Below are 19,736 nucleotides of genomic sequence, written 5' to 3'. Positions count from 1 at the left end.
TTTTTTTGGTTTTTCTCCGGTACCGGGAACTGAACTCACGACCTTGCGCTTGCCAGGCAGGCGCTTTTGCCGCTGAGCTAAATCCCCAGCCCCTGCATTGTCTTTAAATACTTGTTGATGTCCATATTTAAACAACTGGGGAAAAATCCTCTGGAAGAATCACTGTAAGTCAAAGCACTTCAGTCCTTGAGAGGTTTATCATGGGGCAAAAGTGCTCTTTTGAATTTACACGCCACTGGACTCCTGCAGGAGCAACATGTGCACAGAGAAGGCAGCCTCTGTTTGGTGTAGTTACATGTAGGAAACAGATGTTCCGCTGTATTCTGAGAAGCTGTTGATCATTCCTGCAAGACTGTTGAGAGATTGCTTGATCATTTCTGAGCTATAACCCTCCAGACTTAAAGGACAGCCCCATCTGTAAGTCCTAGTAGCAGGGGTTTGTGTCTAGACCACAGGAATTCTATCCTCAGGCTCCAGCACTGGGATGTTTGAAACTGAGAAGGTAGTTTCATGCTGACAGCACAGTTACCAACCAGATGCTTCAAAATTGGAGAATCCAGCTGAATTACTTCAGAAGGAAGGGTTTTCTAGTTCCTTGTTCTGCCTAACAGATGGCAGGTTTGCACTTGAGAAACATTTGCTGCCATGATGAAATAGTATCTTTTTGTAGTTCCTGTCTCATGACTTTTAAGGAATGTTGACATGATGTACCAGTTCACCATAGAAAAACCTGGGAACTCATGATGAAATTATGCCTGGTCCTAATCCTTGGGAGGAAATTTTTCAGGAATTAAAATGAAGTAGTAATGATACTTTCTTCCCATCTCTGCAAGATTGTTGAGAGATTGCTTAGTCATTTCTCAGCTATAAACTTCCAGAAGTAAAGGACAGCAGAGGTTGCATCTTTGGCAAGTCCTTTACTTACTCAAACAAACTTGGTGTGGGAAGTAGTCACCACTGGAGCCTCGTGCCTTTTTGTACAGGAGTGATGGATGTCAGTAGACTGGTAAAGCAAGCTCCTTCCTTGACATTCAGATCAGGAAAGTCTGAAACTGAGAGAGTGGGGTATTCAGACACTATCTTAGTCCATTTCTGCTGGTATGTAAAAATACCTGAGACTCGATGGTTTATAAATAACAGACATTTTTTTTCACAGTTCTGGACACTGGAAATCCAAGATAAAGATGCTGGCAAGTTAGGTGTCGGGTAAGAACCCAATGTGCCTCCAAGATGGTGCCTTTTAGCTGCATCTTCCAGAGAGACAGATGCTGCAATTTCACATGGCAGAAGGGATGAAAGATGCAAAAAAGATGCTGAATTCACTTCCTTGAGACCTTTTGTAAGGGTGCTACTTCCATCAGTAAGTCACAGCCTTCATGGCCTAGTCACTTCCTAGAGGTCTCACCTCTTAATCTTGTTATACTGGAGATTGTTTCAACATGAATTTTGGAAGGAAACAAACACCCAAGCCAAATAAGTCCCCTTCTGCCTAGAACTCTGGAGAGACAGGTTTCCAGAGAGCTTCAGCTACCACTCTGAGACTTGTCAAACCCTGGATATGACCCTCCAGTGACAGAAGTCTCTTTTTTTCTCTGTATGTGAGGTCTCCTTCTCTCTGTCTTTTTCTCTCTGTCTCTGTCTCTGTCTCTGTCTCTGTCTCTCTCTCTCTCTCTCTCTTTCTCATGCAGAATCATCTAGAGAGTATTTTAAAAACACCAGTATCTGGGGCTGGGGATTTAGCTCAGCGGCACAGCACCTGCCTGGCAAGCGCAATGTCGTGAGTTCAATTCCCAGTACTGGAAAAAAAATTAAAAAAATAAAAACACCAGTATCATAACAAATACAATATACAGTAAAATAGAAGAGCCCACTGAGAGGCACAGGGTGCATCTCAGTCGGTAGAGTATTTATTACACATGCACGAAGCCCCAGGTTCAATCTCCAACATCACCCCCACTGCCAAAAAAAAAAAAAAAAAAAAAATTAACAAGGATTTATACTTTTTAAAAAATAACAAATGTTGGTGGTGAAATTCCAGATATTCAACTTCAATTGGGTTGGGTGGGACCTGGAAAATCCTGTATTTTTTTTAAACTCCCCAGATGAGTCTAATGTGCAGCTTATGTCATATAACTGAAATTTCACAGTTCAGCATGAAGCATAATTTTTTATCCAGCTTTATGCCAGAATAAAAATTTGTATCATTTGATACCACCAATAAAAAAAAATTAATAAACTTTACTGAAGTTGCTAGCAATTTACAGTTTGCCATTCTCCAAATGCCATTCCATCCAGGTAGATAAAGCAGCTCACCTGGAGTAAGCAGGTAGTACATGACAGAGCTTCATCTAAAACACCCATGTTCTCAAATTGTTTGAGCTGAGTACCTCTGCTCTTTCACTCTCACTTCTTAATTACTAAACCTGTTTTATGTTTTCAGACTGAGACCCGTGAGACATTTATAGCTGGCTCTGGACTGGGGTGGAACATGGAGGTAATTATCTGAGTAATTCAGGCAATGGCAGTTTATTTTTCCTGAATTACCTGGATAATTACCTCAAGCCTAATAAGATGGAAAAAAGCCAGATCCACATTCTGACGGTTTTATTGCCCCTGCAACAATGCATCCTATTTAAAGGTCCTGATTTGAAGAAATGAGCTGTTGAAGTTTAAGTCTTCCTATTTCACTCAGGAAACCCCATTAATCATCTGGAGAAGATAACAGTTTGTAATTGTCCAGCTCTTGTGGCTGTTGAAAGCTCCTCTGGGCTGAGCGATCCAGCTGTCCAGGATTTCTGACCTGTTCTCTCTGTTTCTGGGAGTGCTCATATGAGCTAATGAGGTGACAAAGAGGAAAGCTTCTGGGTGTTGGGTTTTTCCTTTCTGCTTTGCTGTGTCTTTTTGCGTTCCTTTCTTAAACTAAGTAACCAAACATTTTGCACTACTTCCTAAAACAGAAAATCTTGCCTATGTCGCAAGGGCTGGCCTTTCACATCAAGGCTCACAGCGAGAAATGGGAGCCTAAGACAACTAAAGGACAAGAATGCCTGGTTCTGCAGTTGTCACTATCTGCCTTGTTAAAATGGCAAATGGTCTTGGAGAAAGAGGCATCTGTCCTTTTTCCTAGAGAGCACTCTTGTTGGTCATCTCTCCAGAGCCTCATCTCATTAGTCACCCTCTTCATCTTTGTTATCTGCTGGCTCCTTCTATTCTGACCACACGTAGAATTAAGTCTTCTCCATCCCTGTCGGTAGAAAACAAGGAAGTGAATTGCACTGGGTAGAAGGAGGCCATGGCCAAAGCTGATGGAGATGGGAGGAAGAAAATAGAAAGCAGCAAATGGATCCAGATCAGAGACATCCATATCACTGCAATAATATGGAAGTCAAGGGAGACAAAAATTCCAAAGAAACAGGTACTGGAAAAGCTTTGGTTCAATGCATACTCCTTCACTTTCTGTCTGTATGATAATCTTTAAAACAGTGATATTAAAACCTACCCCCTAAAGTGTTATGAGATTTTTACATAAATTAGTTGGAGAAATTTTATTAGTGCTTTTATTATGGACAAAAAAGGAACAATGACCAGTTTTTATGGAAAAGAGTGGAAAATGCAGTGGGCATCATATAGATAATAGCTACATGATAGATAGATACATATATAGATAGTAGTTTGAATAGTGTCCCCCAAAATTCATGTCCACCATGAAATTTGGAATGTTACTTTATTTGGAAATAAGATTTTTGTAGATGTAATTTAATTAAAGATTAAGATAAGATCAGATTGAGTTAAGGTGACTCCTAAATCCAGTGGCAGTCTTTATTTATTTTTATTTTTTATTTTTTTTTTTGGTTTTGGTTTTTCTCCGGTACGGGGAACCGAACTCACGACCTTACACTTGCCAGGCAGGCGCTTTGCCGCTGAGCTAAATCCCCAGCCCCCCAGTGGCAGTCTTTATGAGAGACAGTAAAGGACACAGAGAAGGAGGTAATGTAAAGATAGAAGCAAAGCTTATTCAAATAGAAGCCAAGGAGCACCAGAAGCCACTGGTGATACTAGAAATCTCCAGAAAGGATTCTTCTCAAGGGATTTTAAAGACCAGCCATATGTTGATTTCAGACTTCTGGCCTCCAGAATTGTGATAGAATAAATTTCTAAACCATTTAGTTTGTGATCACTGTTACAGTAGCACTAAGAAACAAATACATATATATATATATTCAAGTCTAAATTGATGTGCTTTGATGTTTTTATTAATGCTGGTTGTAACCCACTAAATTGATTTCATGGCTAACTGGTGGGGTGTGACCCACTGCTGGAAAAAAACACTATTCTGCTTTTTCTGACATTGAGGATAAATGATGACTGAGACAAGATGTTTAAATTTGGTGATTAAGAGGTAATGCTGACTCCCAAGAAAATAATGAAAGATGGCAGGGGTTACCTAATTAGAAATATTTAATCATCATAATGAAGACTAGAACAGTTGTGTCTTTAAACAAAGATAGAAGTTTATTCTTCTTATTAAACAGTAATTTTAAAAACTAGTGATAAATCTGGACTTCTATACAAATATAAAATGAATATATGTTAAAGATTTTAACTCACTAAGAAAAGAATCAAGAAGGAGTTACTATCAGTTCAAAGGGAAATTCAAAGTATCCCACTCATATGGGTCAACGAGGACTTCTGGAATAACTTTACTGATAGATGTAAAACTGGCTTTTATCAAAAGGGCAATCAGTCAGCCCTGACTGAATAGACTGTGTGTGGAAAATAAATGACCACTTTCACTGTTCTCAGTGATCTACAACTTAGAGGTATAAAGTAGTTCAAAGACAATGAATAGTAGAGATAACCTAGCTAAGCTACTCAGAACACCCAAAATCTTTTTGTTGCTCATTCAAAGGTCTTTCAGTTTTTCCTGACACTCTCTTATTTGATAATGTGACAGTAACTATTCTAGAACTAATATGGCAACCTAGCAGTGTCAGGGACCACCCTCCTTTATGCTACTGTTTCTCCGTCCCCAGGATGATAATTTCATCTACAGGGTCCAAGATGGCCCAGCAATGTCCCAGCCACATTCTTTCCACAGGAAGCCAGGTAAGGGAAAGGAATACTCTTTCCTTTTAAATGTGTAGCCCAGAAGTTGCATAATGATTTCAGATCATATTCCACTAGGGAGAACTTCCCGTATGTCCTTAACTTCCTATGGGGGGAAGCTGGCAACTGTAGGTTTTATTCAGTGTCTATGTGTCTGGATAAAAGAGCGCTCTTATTAAAGATCAAAGAAACTTGGTTTCATTGTTTATCTTTTTTCTCTTTAAAATAAAGAAAAAGATCAGAGAGCACAGATATTAGACAATTACCAATCTTATCCAAGTGGCTTCAGCCAGGGTCGTGAGTTTAAATATTGGTAAATAACAAGGAAATGAAGGCAGAACCTGTGTTGAGATGTTTGGTAATGAAGGAAAGAGGAGATGGACTGGGAACAGGAAGGGTAAGTCAGACTAACGGCCCTTGCTGGACATCCTTAACTTCAGACTTCCTAGTACAAATGCCATCTCTTCTGCACAACTTCGCCTAATATTAAAAATCTGTTTCTCTCTAGCTTCTCATATCCCTTGCCATATGCCCTTTTGCCTCATGACCATTTGCCTATATATCTAATCTTTTCTGTGCTCTATTTCATTTAGCTTTTAACTGTCACACCTTCTAGTATACTTCCTTGCCCAAAGCAGACACCGTGATCCTTATCACTTTCCTCCCTAGAGTACTCTGTTCAGTACAAAGCAAGAGAAAGTCTAGTATTGCCTTTCCCCTTTCAACATTGCAGAGTTAATAATTGTCTTTGACTAGTACTAAAGTCAGACTGCAGATCCTGAATTTGATAATCATGGTTTAATTAAAATTCCATTTTGATGTACAATAACATATAAGCATTTAATCAAAGAATTAAATGTCTTCTTTACACAGGATGGTCTAGCATATTGGAAAGTGAGAGAAAATTTGAATATCTCAGACCAGAATGCAATCCTGGCACTGATATTTACTCATGTGAACTTGAATAAGCCATTAATTTCCTGTCCATTAAATGGTAATAGTATATTCATCTTACCGTGTTATTACAGTGGCATTTAGTGTTATTGTAATTGTGGATACCTATCATAAACTCAGTAGCATTTATTATTATCATAACACTATATTGAAATTATGTGTATTTTTTACTGCACTTACTCTTTTTTAACCAAATGTTTGGTATTGTGTAACTATTATGCTAGTAGTTCATACTTATATTAATTATGACCTATATACAAAGATGAACTAACAAATCCCTCTGATCATCCCATCACTTGTTTGAGACAGATGAAAGGAGGTATCACTAAATAGCCATCTTTTTGTGAAATGAGTAAAGTAGGGACCAGTTGATGCCAGTAGATGTACAACTGTTAATTAAAATCTGCTTTTGTTTTCATTACACTGGGAAAGGGATCATTTCAAATAAACTTTAAAACTTTAAATAAGTCTCAGAGATCCCAGTGAAAACAATTGATTAAGTTTTCACAGCAAATCTGTCTCTTTTTCCAAATGTAATTATACAGCATATGTTTTGGGAAGTATATAAGTGGTGGTATTTTAATAATTTTATTGAGCTTTAAGGAATGGTGTCAAATACTGCCCACTCTTCCTGGGTTGGGGGCTGTTGAACAAATAAAGAAGACAAAGCAAAATGTTCAGTTCAGCCATCCCATTTTTTAATAAGGCATTGACCTTGGTCAAGGAAAACACATATACACTGCTCACAAACAAGGATTCCCATTTACCTTATTTTCAAATTTATAGTGTCCGGTCATTTGTCTTTGTCACAACCCGCCAAACAGTTTTGTAAGAACATGTTTCACCAACAAGCTCCTCTTTCAGCATCAGCCAGGAAGATTAAGATTTAGATCCTGTGTGATAGAAAGTCTTTTTGTAATTCTCCCCCAAACATCTGTTCAGTCGCTCATCATTAACATCTGTCACCCATTTCTAGGCTCAACCCAGACAAAGCTATGTTTTTCTAACAAACTCCATTCCAAATTGTTACCAAGTGACTGCTACTCAGACTAATCTTACACAAGGATTGAGAAGATGTCTTACTGGATCAAATTCGTCTTCCACTAATGCAACATCTACCCTACAGCCTTGGCAGAGTCCCAATGGCTTATGGGAAAGGAAATTCCTTATAACTTGCTGACATTTTCCTGCCTTGGATTGTAATACTGACAACTTTTAATTCTCTTTAACCCTTCAGGGTTAGCAAAACATCTTATACAATCTATGCATATGTATATATTTAACTTCAGCCCATTATTTACTCTTCTCAAACCTAGTGGGTTTCCTTTGCAAACCGACTGAAACAAGAACAGATGAAATATTTTCTAATATTTGACCTAATTATTTGCATGACATAGCCATGAAATATTGAGTCATTTAGAAAGAAAGCACAGCAGTTAAAAACATGTAGAGATGTTGTTGTAGTCAGAGTTTGTAAGGGAAATAATTTAATACAGGACACTAAATTTATAGGACTATTTTATAGTAGTCACCCAAAGAGTCAAATACAAAAGAATGCAGGAGATTTTTCCACACACTAAACACCCAAAGAATCCAGCTGAGGGCCTGGATCCCATGGCAATGTCCTGTATAAGTCCAGCTGAAGACCTAGAGCCCATGACAATGTCTCATGCAAGACATTGTATGAGACATACATCTCTCATCTGTATCAAGGATCTGTGCTGGGAAGACCCAAAGGCCAGTGGTAGAAGCTAGAAAGTCTGCAGCAGTAGGATGAAGGATCTGTGCCAGCAGGCCGAGGGATCTGCATGGGAACCAGGAAGCAATGCTCAAAGTAAGGATCAGAGTTCCCCCCAAAAGTACCTTAGCCATCCTCAGTGATAACAAGGTCCGAAGCTCCTCCAATGATGAGAACAGTCAAGTTTATATCAGGAAAGTCAGCACAACAAACTCCTCCAGGAGAACTTACAGCACCACTTCTTCCTCTCCACTTCTCCTTTTTATGTCATTGGCAACAATCCTCAGATGGGCCCTCCACACCCAGCACCACGCTGATTCAGTTCAGCAGGGTGTTACAAGTTGGCCACCAGTTGTCAGTCCACCACAGATGTGAATTAATATCTTGGAAATGGCACCTATAAGTCAGGCAACCTTGGATACTTTAGTTAATAATTCTCGACCCTTATCCACTTAGTGGAAAGAATGAGTGACTCACAGGATCATGAGAATAAAAAAAGATACTACATGTAGAGGACTTCATACAGGGCTGCAACATAGTAACCAACTCAGGTTATGGCAGCTGTTACAGTCATTGAAGAAGATGAAGGCAAAGAGGAGGAGGAGGTGGCAGTGGAGGAAGAGGAGGAAGAAGAGGAAGCAAAGCAGGAGGAGGAGGAACAGGAGGAAGAGGAAGAGGATGGGAAGGGGAGGAGGAAGAAGAAAAAGAAGAGGGAAGAGAAGACAATTGTTGAAGTTTAGAATGGCTTTACCTAGCTCTTTTGCTCTCAGCCTAACCTTTTCCTAATTTCTGTTTAACCAGAGTATATTGAGAGTCAATTATAAGCTTGAAAATGTATCAGATATTGATATGGATGATTCTGGTCCTCCAGGTGCTCTTCTTAGCACACAGTACTTTATTGATATCTAAGACTGATAAGTTATTGGGCATGGGCAGTCATAGTAGTCAATGTGGAAAGAATTTCTTTGAGAAATCCAGCCTCCCAGTGTTTTGATGCCTCTACTCATTGTCAAGGGCAAATAGCGCAAAGTACCTTTAAAAGCTGCATCCCTCTGTTCCTCTGTTATTTCTTTGTGAGTCCCTGTCCTAGGGACATACATCTTGTATGAGAGTGTGTCATGAAGATGTGATGCGTGTGCTGAAACCACAAAAAGAATCTTGAGCTCTTCAGTAGAGGGAAGTAATGTGTGCACAGGATTTCCAGGCAGAGGGAACTACATGTGGGGTAAGGCAGAGGGTGTCCAGATAGCAGATCTGAAATGAATGCGGAATGGTGAGATGACTGAGCTGGGAGAAATGGGTGGGAGTAGCTGTCCCTGCACAGATCAGACATTTTATGTTCACCGAACCAACATGTGAGGGACAGGTCAGATCCAAGGCACATTCTGGAGACTCCTCAAAGATTCCCCCTAATGAACTCATGGGTTATGTATTGCTACATATCTTCAGGGAACGTTCAGAACTCACCAAACGCTTGCTCGTGATTCTCATCCAATGATGTGGACCAGTCTGCCTTTGACGATCGAAAAGTGATGCTTCCCAGCTATGTGTCTTTTAGTAAAAGACTTAACTTCTCTGAACTTGTATTTCCTGGTCTCTAAGTGAAGAAAACAAAGCCCGCACACCAAGGACCCAGGAGACTTTCTGCATATTTTCTGGTAGTCTGTGAGAGCATTTACCTATGTTAATTTCTTTGTGGCTCAGTTACTGGACCAGGAAGTGGTGAGAAGTCAAACCCAGGTATTCTGATCATGAGACCAAGCAGATTCTGGGGCATCACTCTATTTCCTGTCACACTAAAGATCAAGGACACTTAATAACTCACAATTTCACTACTGCCGTGTTTACAGTATGAATTTGGAAGGTATTTGTCCCTCGTCCTTCCACCTACCCTACAGTCATTAAACCCTGGGCTCTCCTGTGCTGATCCCCTCCTCAACCCCACATGCCTGTGCAGACCCCTTCCCTCCCTGCCCCTTCTTCAAGGCCCCACCAACGGAGTGCTGTGAGGTGAAAGTGCGCTCACTCTAACAAGTTAAAAAGACAATACTACCTCAGGGAAGGCCTCAGCCATGAAATAAATTGGGAAAGGAAATGAATGACAAGTGACACTAAAAAGGCCAGATTTTCCAAGATGTTTTTATTTGTCTTGAAAAAAATAATGCAAGCATAAATCAGATACCCAAAGAATACAAGGTCTATGAAGGGGAATAGCAGGAAAGAGAGTTAGAACAAGGAAGGCACTGACTAAACATTACTTTGAAAATGGAGATGTTTCTAAATCAGTGGCCCTAAGAACATGTTTCCTGAGATACTGATAGCCAAAGTATGTTCCTGTCACTGAGAATCAACTTAAGGCTGGAGTCTCATTCTTTAAACTGTTGAGATCTTAAAAACTTGATTTAAGCCAGGCATGGTGGTTCATACCTGTAATTATAGCACTGGGGAGGCTGAGGCAGGAGGATCTTTGCGAGTTCGAGATGAGCCTGAGCTACAAAATGAGTTCAAGGCCAGCCTGAACTGCATAGCGAGGCCCTGTCTCAAAAGAAAAGACTTGATTTATTGTTTCTCTCTCTAAGCCTCCCTCTCTTGCAGTCACAGATCCTCCGTACTTAGTTTGGAGGTCTGTAAGTCACAGTCTGCCTCCCAAGCAGAACATTTGCTAGAGGTAGGAAGGAAGAGGGTGTGATTTATATGGTGCCCAGGATGTGTGCAGCCTCTGTACTCAAGCAAATATGAAATATACACGTGATGATCTGTGTTCTGCATCTGACCCATTCTACATGCAGAATTGTGAGACTTTTTTTTGAGATAGGGTCTTGCTTTGTAGTTCAGGCTGGCCTTGCACTCATTATGTAGTGGCCTCGAACTCACAGCAGTCCTCCTGCCTCAGCCTCCCAAGTGCTGGGATTACATGCGTGCACCCCCATGCCTGGCTTTAGAGATTTTCAATGTAAGTAAACCATGCTATTTCTCTGTTTACAACCTGCACATGACTTTCCATTATACCCAGAACAAAACACATTTCTAAACAGGTGTTATATGGTCCTCCACGTCTACCTCTCAGCTACCTCACCATACCACTCTTCCCTGTCCTAACTACCCTAGAACCATGCTGCCTTCTCATAGGCAGCATCTCCTCCTTTCCAGGTCAGGATCTTCACATATCCTGCTCCCTCTACCTGGAGACTCTTCTCCCAGACTCCTGACCTAGTTAGTGTCCACTCCTTCAAATCTCAGCACCTCTCTCCCCACCCCTACCACCAGTACTGGTGCCTGAACTTTACACTGAGCTAAACCCCCAGCCCTTTCTTTAATTTTGAGACAGGATCTCACTAAGTCACTGAATTGCCCAGGCTGGGCTCCAATTTGTGATACACCTACATCAGCCCTCCAGAGTCCTGGGATTACAAGTGTGTGCCATCATGCCTTGCTCATTATCTTTAAAAAAGACTTTCCCATCTCCCAGTGTGAATTAGATCCACCTCCTACTGCATAGTCACAATAGCCCAGTCCTTTACTTGTTAGCACCTATTGTATGCTGTGCTTAATGCCTGACACGCTGCTCGCAATAAATGGTAGGCCTCATTAGAGCACTGACCGATGCACACTGACTTCGTGTGTATATTGTATACCAGGAACCTAATCAGCTCCTGGCTCAGCACAGCACATGATAAATGTTTGGAGAGTGAATGAATGGCTGGCTTGATGAAAGCTACCAGCTTAGCTGCTACTGCAGCCAGAACTGAAAGAATACAGATGGCTCCTGACCAAAATTTCCTCACGACACAATAACAAGTTATTCAAAGTGCCTAAAACCAAAGTGACTTAGAGTGAAAAAAGGCAGGTTGGCAGATTCTCTTTTCCTTCTAGCCAAGGAAAAGCTATGAAGGGAGGTTACATGTCTAAAAAGTTGTTTTTAAAGACAACTTTAAGAAAAATAAAGCCCATTTATCAGAATCAGACAGCTTCTAATCACAAGTCTCCTGGAGTAGCTGGTCATTGAGATACCTGGTCATACATACATTCATGGAAGTACAGGCCATGATGCCAGAATTTAAAGTTGCTATTTGAAAGAGAAGCAGCTGCACCCCAGCAAAACCCGGAACTTCAGATTCTTCCTTACACAGTACAGTGTTTCCCAGGGCTACCCTGAGAGCCCCAGCTGTTCCCATACCTAAAGGTAACTTCCAGTCATTCCTTTGGTTTTCCACTAATTATAAATTATTATTGCTATGGTATAGCATGTCAAGCATGGTCATTTATGAAAATCAGGACACTTCCAGAGGAAAATAGATTTTTAGAAAAGAAGGAAAGAGAAGAAAAGAAACTCATGTCTCCTTCTCCTAAACCAGGACTGGGAGACACTTCAAGGCAGAAATGAGGTGTGGCTCATGTTCATTTTACCGGAGCCTGGAATGGCGCTGAGCACAGAGAAGATCATCAGCTGATGTCTACCCTGCACACGTGAATAACAGGTGAATGGAACTGTGTCCAAGCTATTTTTAAAATTCTGCTTCACTGAAATAAAGTTGATTCTTGAAACAGTCGTTTAAGATGCTGTACCGTAAACTGACCCACCTGTGCCCAGGCACCTGCAGGCATCCCTTCCTTTTACTCTCAACTTCTCTTGCTCTGTTTCAACTCAGACTGTCACTCTGCTTTTGACAACATCTCCCTGCTGGAGTCTTCCTCCCTTTGGGCAAGGCATTTGTACTCAATTTTCTACCTTCTAAGACCTGAAACTCAAACTATTTCATTCCCATCTGTGGCTAACTTGATCAGTCTTAACTCAGCTTCAGCCATTCCAGGACTACCTGCCCTTCCTCAGCCCCAGGCCTTTGAAAGAGATTTCACAGAGCAAATATATTAGAAATTAAATAATTCAGTTAACTGACACCAGATGACAGATAACAGGCACAGTATCATAGGAGCAGCTGTCAAACTACCACCAGTTATGAATCACAGAGGAGAGAGGGTCAGCATACATGAAGCAACCACCTGTGTTTTCTCTAGAAAGGTGGTAAAGAAAACAACTCAGAGCAAGATTTAAAGAAAATAATATCAAGGCACAGATTGGTGGTTACTTTTATAGCTCTCAACTAACTCAAAACTGCTTCTCTCAACCATTTTAGGTTTTAGATCTGAACTGGAAATTTCTGCCCTTCTTCCTAAAGATCAAAGATGGATGTAATGGTAGTTAAGAGCTTGGACTGTGGAGGCTTGGGCACCAACGTAAAAGCTCTGGGTTTACCACCGGGTATAATGGGTAAACCAGGAACTCTTCAAACTTCAGTTTCCTTTTTGTCAAAATATGGGAAATACCAACAGGGAGAAAATTGCACCTATCCTAGATGAATGGTGTTTCTAATATTCACATATCTTCTCTTCAAAAGAACTTTTTCTGCTACCATTCAATCCAACACTGGCATCTTTTGGATCTCCCCTTCCCTCCCCTCCCTCCCTTCCTCTCTTCCCTTCTTCTCTCCACCCTTACCCTCCCTTCTGGTCCCTTCCCCTCCCCCCAACCCTCTCCCTCTTTCTCCTCTCTCCATATAAATGTTGATAACTCATACATGGATTTAGGAAGAGATATCTAATGTCAACTTGCAAAATTGAAGTTACAAAGTATAAAACATGTGTTATAAGCCAAAATATAAATGAACAAGAATCACTCTGCTTCCTGTTTACGAGCTACAGGTCATGAGGCCACTGCAGTCATCATAACAACTCACCTGACTCCATCCATGTTGAAGTGTCTGAGCCTCTCCAGCATGTCTGCCCATCACCTATAACCTGGCCAGAAGCACCAACTTGTTTTTCTGTTATTGTAATGTTTAATGAGTAATCTTTTAAAATAGTTTTTGCATGATTAAAATGTTTAGTTCCAGACCTTTGGGTAAATGATCTCTTTATTCTACCTCCCTTGTGAGGTAAAGAAAGATGAAGCATGTAAACCCCTTGACACAGGACATGGCATGGGAAGGATCCACAGAAATTTAGGATGTGCTGAAATGGTACTCCTTGACTGGAAGCTTTCGGTTCAGAAGGCCTTTTCTAATGCATTCAGAGAAAAATAAATCTAAGACCTTCTCCCTATGGCTGGAACAATATAGGTTTGGAATAGCAAATAGGCTATGTTATGGTTTATACCTAGATGTCTCCCTAAAGCCTCATGTGATCGGAGATGGGACCACTGGAAGGTGATTAGATTACAGGGCCTTACAGCTGACTTGCTGCTAGGAAGTGGGGCCTGGTGGGTCACTGTGGGCACGGCCTGGAAGGCTGTATCTCCCCTCCTGACTCTCTTCTCACTCTCATTCCTATCTGTCATACCGTCAGCAGCATTCCACAGCCATGCCCCTGTGCCACGCCCCCTGCCTCGGAGCCAGCCAACTACAGACTGAAACCCCCACAGAGTGGGAGCCAAAATAAACCTCTCCTCTTTCAAATTGTGGGTGTCAAGTATTTTGTTCCAGAAATAAGAAAAATGACTAAGATAGGCTGGCTCTATTTAAGGAATGTTACCCTCTTCGAGTGCAGATAAGGCTGCATGTGGGCCCCTCAGCAGAGTTCTCTGATCAATCGGCACTGTCTGTTGTGGACAATGGTTGCAGGCTAACAACATGTAAGGTGCACACTTGCTGCCTTTGCTGTCGTCATAGACATATAGGACTGCAAGTCAGAAAGCCTGGATTCTAGTCTTCCTCTATGTAAATACATAACCTCCAGCAAATCACCCAATGCTAGACTCACAGACTCATCTACCCTACTCTGAACATTATAGCATAGTAATTATAAACTCTTTATAGTTCTCCCCATAGATTATTCTGTTGTATATATTCTTGGCTTTGCTTTGACTAGGAAGCCCAATTTGGTTTTATTTTGTTTATTTGAGTTTTTTTGTGGTACTGGGGATTGAACCCAGGGGTGCTCCACCACTGAGCTATATCCTGAGCCACATATATTTGGAGAGAGGGTCTCCCTAAGATGCCCAGCCAAGCCTCAACTTGCAATCTCCTGCCTCAGCCTTCCATGCAGTGGGGTTACAAGCATGGGCCACCACACCTCACTCATTTTGTCTTTCTTAATCCCAGGTCTGATCTTAGGCAGACAACCTTCAGGTGGGACTGAATGCCCATGTCTGAATGCTCCTCTACCCTGAGCATTGTTCCTCCACCCCAGAGTTTGGCAAACTCTTTCTAAAAGCTCAATAATAAAGTTCAATAATATACCAAGCATGGTGGCACATACCTGTAATCCCAGTATTTGGGAAGCTGAAGCAGAATGACCACTGTGAGTTTAAGGCCAGTTTGGGCTATGTAGTGAGTTCAAGTCCAGCCTAAATTACATAATGAGATCTTGTCTCAAAAAAAAAAGTTCAATAGTAAGTGTCACAACTACAAAACTCTACTATTATAGCACAAAAGCAACCATGGTCATATAGATGAACAAATACAGTGATGTCACAATAAAACCTTATGTACAAAAACAGGACTGGCTGGGCCTTCCCCACTAAGGTGACATCCCATTCTAAAATGATCTGTGTCCATGTCATGCTCCCCTGTAGTCTGTGAGCTGAGGCAGAGAAGAGGCCTTACTCTTTGCACTTCCAGCACCCATCCCAGAGAAGCTTCTCAACCTCTGAAGTAACAACTGTGGAAAGTTAGAATAATAATGTTGTCATGGTTGGGACAAAATACCCAACACCTACAACTTAAGAGGTTCATTTTGGCTCATGTTTCAAAAGTTTCAGTCCTTGTATGGCTGGCAGCATGGAAGAACTGGGTAGAGGAAAGCTGCTCATGGCAGACAGGAAGCTAAGTGTGAAGGGAACAGCTGGGAAAGGAAACACACCCTTCTGGCCCACAGCCCCGTGACCCACCTCTTCTGAGCAGACCACCTCCTAACAGCAAGTCAGCTATATCATCCACGTGATCCAGTCTTCATTCCAAAGCCCCATCTATGAGCAAGTGACATGTCCTCCCAATTCCTGATGATCCCCATTTTACTCTCTGCTTCTGTGAGTTCAGACAAGTCATGTAAGCAAGCATGCAGTATTTGTCCCTCTATAACTGGCTTATGTCACTTCACATAATGTCATCAAGGTTCATTCATGTTGTTGCATATGGCAGGATTTCCTTCTTTTTAAGGCTAAAAAAAGTCCCATTGAATGTATACAACACGTTTGCTTTATCTATACATCTATCAATGGACATTTACGCTGTTTCCTCATCTTGACTATTGTGAATAATGCTGCAATGAACGTGGGAGTGTAGATGTCACTTCAACATCCTGATTTCAGTTCTTTTTAATAAATGTCCAGAAGTGGGATTATTGGATCAAAAGGGCCCATTTTTTATTTTTTGAGGAAACTCCATACTGTTTTCCACACTGGCTGACCAATTTTACATTTCCACCAACAGTCCACAGGGGGAACATGTATTTTTAATCATTGAAAAATGTACATACTTATCACTTTGTACATATCTATAATACTTTGGAGAATAATGCTTCAAAAATAACAGTTCAGAAAATACTCGTAGTCTTGAGCCAGTTTCTTCCTGCAGACAGGTGGAGGTCCCTGAGAACATGCCTCTCTCTCCCAAAAGTCTCTAAAGGTATTTACCTGACCCTCAGTCCAGTGTTCAGGGCCATAAAACACGATGCAGTGGTGGAGATGAGAGTAAGCAGGGGACAGGACCCTCATACATAAGTTTGAAGCCACTCTAGCTCTTACCTAGTCCAGTTTATTCCATTTTCAAAAGGAGAAATCGACCCAGGTTGGGAAGTGGCCCAAGCAACAAAGGTAGCTGTTATCAAACCTCGGAAAGGCTGGCACCAAGGGCAGTCCAGACACTGGAATTGGGGACAATGACTGTGAGCACCCGCAAAGAGATGTCAGTAGAAGAACCCTCCTCCTCCTTCCAGATGGCGGGCAAGGACATTCCGAGCACTCCCTGCAAAGCGGTTCCACCCATGCCATGGCGTTTTTCTGCGATGTACCCGTTTCTGATCAGAGTTTATCTTGATGCTCCTTCCTGTGCAAAAAGTGTTTACCTTCTTGCCCAGTGTGTTCTACACCCATAACACTTTTACCATCTTCAGCCACTGATAAAGCAGGATAAGAGTCATCTAAAAAGTGAGTTTAAAGAGGGAAAATTAGTACTTAAAGTATACTTTAAAGCACAGTTTCATTGCATAACTATAATATGATAGGAATCGTGCTGCTCATAAATGCTCTGTTTAACACAGGATGTAGAGACAGATTTGTTCAGAAGACAAGGTCACACTCAACTAAAAATATAAAATACTATTTTCAACTACTTTAAGTTAGACTCCAAGAGGACTTCTATACAACATGCAGGAAATAGAAGATCATTAAAATACATGATTACTTAGAGACAAATGGAGAGATGGAACAGTAGTTAATATTGCCTGAGGTCATATTGCTCCTCTAAAATCTACAGGGATTTCATGACAAAGCAAGGTTTCATAGAACAATATTTCACCAGGTGATAATAGCAGTAGCTCATTAGACTTAGGGGAGATGATGGATGATGTAAGATCAATTTTCATTGCAGCTCTTCTCTGTTAATAATAATATCTTGTGCTTCTCCAAATGACAGAGAGGTGTATTCATACCTTCTAACCCGCAAAACTGAGGCAATTCGGGGTTTTTAAAAACTGGTCAAAATTTGGCCTCAGGGAGAAACTCAGCCACAAAACTTAGATTGAACCTACATAAAATATACTGTAGGATTTTATGCATTAAAAAATAATGTATGTTTTACTATAAATCAGAATTCTGAATGCAAAATTGTTACCTTTTAGACATTCACTACTCAAAAATAATTTCTAAACTATCTAGAATAAGCTAAAATTTTTTCAAAAAAATTTTTTATAAACTTTCTGTGTGTAAAGTGCCTACTTTTAATACTTTAAATACTCTATTATTCTAATTTTTCCAGAAGAACTGATTTTAATTTTCTTGAAAATCTTACCTTGAGCATTATATTATGTTATTTATCTATTTTTTCCTTTTGTGGAAAGGATTCCTATCCGAATCAGAGCAAGGATGTTTTTAATGTTATGCTCCCCATACTAAAGGTAGTCTCTGTCACAAAATACAGCCTCAAAGAATAACTACTGAAGAGTGAATTTTCCTACTTTCTAATCATATCTTTTAAATATCCTGTGTATTACTTTTGTATTAAAAAATAAAAATGAGAGGGGCTGGGGATTTACCTCAGTGGCACAGCGCCTGCCTGGCAAGTGCAAGGTCATGAGTTTGATTCCCGGTACCAGAAAAAAACAATAAATAAATAAGTTATTTTAAAAGTAAAGAACCCAAAAGTGACCAATATATCTTTATAATGAGATCAGAAGGGCAGATTTCCTTCTTTGTTGGAATGTCTTCAATGGCTGTCCCTCAGCAAGTGAATAAATAAGTTTCATTATTAGATTAATAAATTACTCAGTAAAGGATTTGGTTATCATAAACAGGAAAAAGGGAGTAGAGAGTATTTTATGTACTTAGCATATAAGAAATACCATCCCTTTTCATCACATCACTTTCAAACTTTTTTTGGCATTTCAAAAGCATTATCTTGAGACCAACAATATTGCTTACATTCTTGCACCGTGAGTTAACAAGCAGTAGATCTTAAAGTGTTTTTGTTTATACGCCTAAATCTCAAAAGAGATGAAAGCAAGAAGGTAGGTGGTGATGAACAGAAAGTGACAAAAAAGTTAATGCACTAAAAGGTTATAAATATAACCATAGTTTTATTGTTGTTTATTGCTAAATTATGTGACACTTTGCTTTTATCTTATTTGGTGATTCACTGAGCTTAAATACATGAATGTATGCCTTTCATTAAATTTGGAAAGCTTTTAGGCATAATTTCTTCAAAAATGCTTTTTGTACCATTTTCTATCTCTCATTCTTTAGCAATTTCAAATATACCTGTATTAGACCTTTGCTCTTGCCCCACTTGTATGTCATTATTTTGTAAACTCTTCTTTCAGTTCTGCAAATGAATGATTTCTCCTGGCCTCTCTTCAAGTTGACTAAACCCTTCCTTCTGTCGCCTACAATCTACTGTGAAGTCTGTCCAGGAAAGCACTATTGTATTTTTCCGTTGTATGTGATTCAGTTCTAGTTTGTTCATTTTTCAAAAAATTATATTTCTCTGCTGAAATTTGCTATTTGCTAATTCATTACAATCATATTTTCCTTATGTTCTGGAAAGTAGCTGTAAGAGCTGCTTTGACACTTGTCACTTAATCCCAACATCCCGAGTATAATTGTTTTCCTGTTATTTTAGAGTAATTTTGAATTATGTCTTGGATCTTGTCAGTGACGTGTTATAGAGAGAAGTCTTCTGCTACATTCATCCAAAAGTTGTCACTTTTGTTTTAGCCAGGAATTAACATGGTCAAATTAATGTGTGTAATATGGTTCAGTTTTTAAGCATTCATCTAAAGTAGGCACCAGCTGAAATATCTGTTTAATTCTTTAGACGTCAGCTAAACAACTTAGTCTATCTCACGAGTATATAATTCAGAGACTAGCCAGAGATTTAGGTGAAGTTTTACACATAGAAATTTTGAGTTCCCTTTCATTTCCTTGCTCCTTTCCTAGACTTTTTCTGTGCCCAATTTGTAGCCACTATGGTTACCCTGGCGTTTCCTTCTGGCCCTCTTTGGGGTAAGACCACATGATTCTACCCAAGTTTTGGCCACTTTGCTTAGTACTGACTAAAGCCTGCTTTCAGGCAGAAAAAGGAAAAATCTATTTAAAAATGCAAAACTTACACATGACATTTCTTTCATCCAAGGACTGACTTTGTCTACTTTCTGTTTACTTTTGTTTTCTCTTCAGTTCCTTTAGGTAATTGGTTTTTCCGATTTTTTTTTTTTTTTTTTTTTTTTT

At 40.1% G+C, this 19,736-nt stretch overlaps 2 long non-coding RNA genes across 2 annotated transcripts; both read left to right on the top strand.

Annotated features, from left to right (window-relative positions):
* Positions 1–547: 547 nt before the first annotated feature.
* LOC106148045 lies at positions 548–5,233 on the top strand. Its single transcript, XR_001233165.1, has 3 exons — positions 548–1,206; positions 3,255–3,415; positions 5,034–5,233. It is a non-coding gene; the product is annotated as an uncharacterized LOC106148045 (long non-coding RNA).
* Positions 5,234–5,309: 76 nt separating this feature from the next.
* On the top strand, positions 5,310–14,009 carry LOC106148044. The gene is made up of 3 exons (XR_001233164.1): positions 5,310–6,100; positions 12,154–12,276; positions 13,499–14,009. It is a non-coding gene; the product is annotated as an uncharacterized LOC106148044 (long non-coding RNA).
* The last annotated feature ends 5,727 nt before the right edge of the window (positions 14,010–19,736 follow it).

This window comes from Chinchilla lanigera, unplaced genomic scaffold, assembly GCF_000276665.1.
Source record: "Chinchilla lanigera isolate Chin_1 unplaced genomic scaffold, ChiLan1.0 scaffold00013, whole genome shotgun sequence".
In the NCBI taxonomy this organism is placed as follows: domain Eukaryota; kingdom Metazoa; phylum Chordata; class Mammalia; order Rodentia; family Chinchillidae; genus Chinchilla; species Chinchilla lanigera.
Note: the sequence above shows the minus strand (reverse complement) of the source record. Positions and strands in the feature narration are given on the sequence as shown.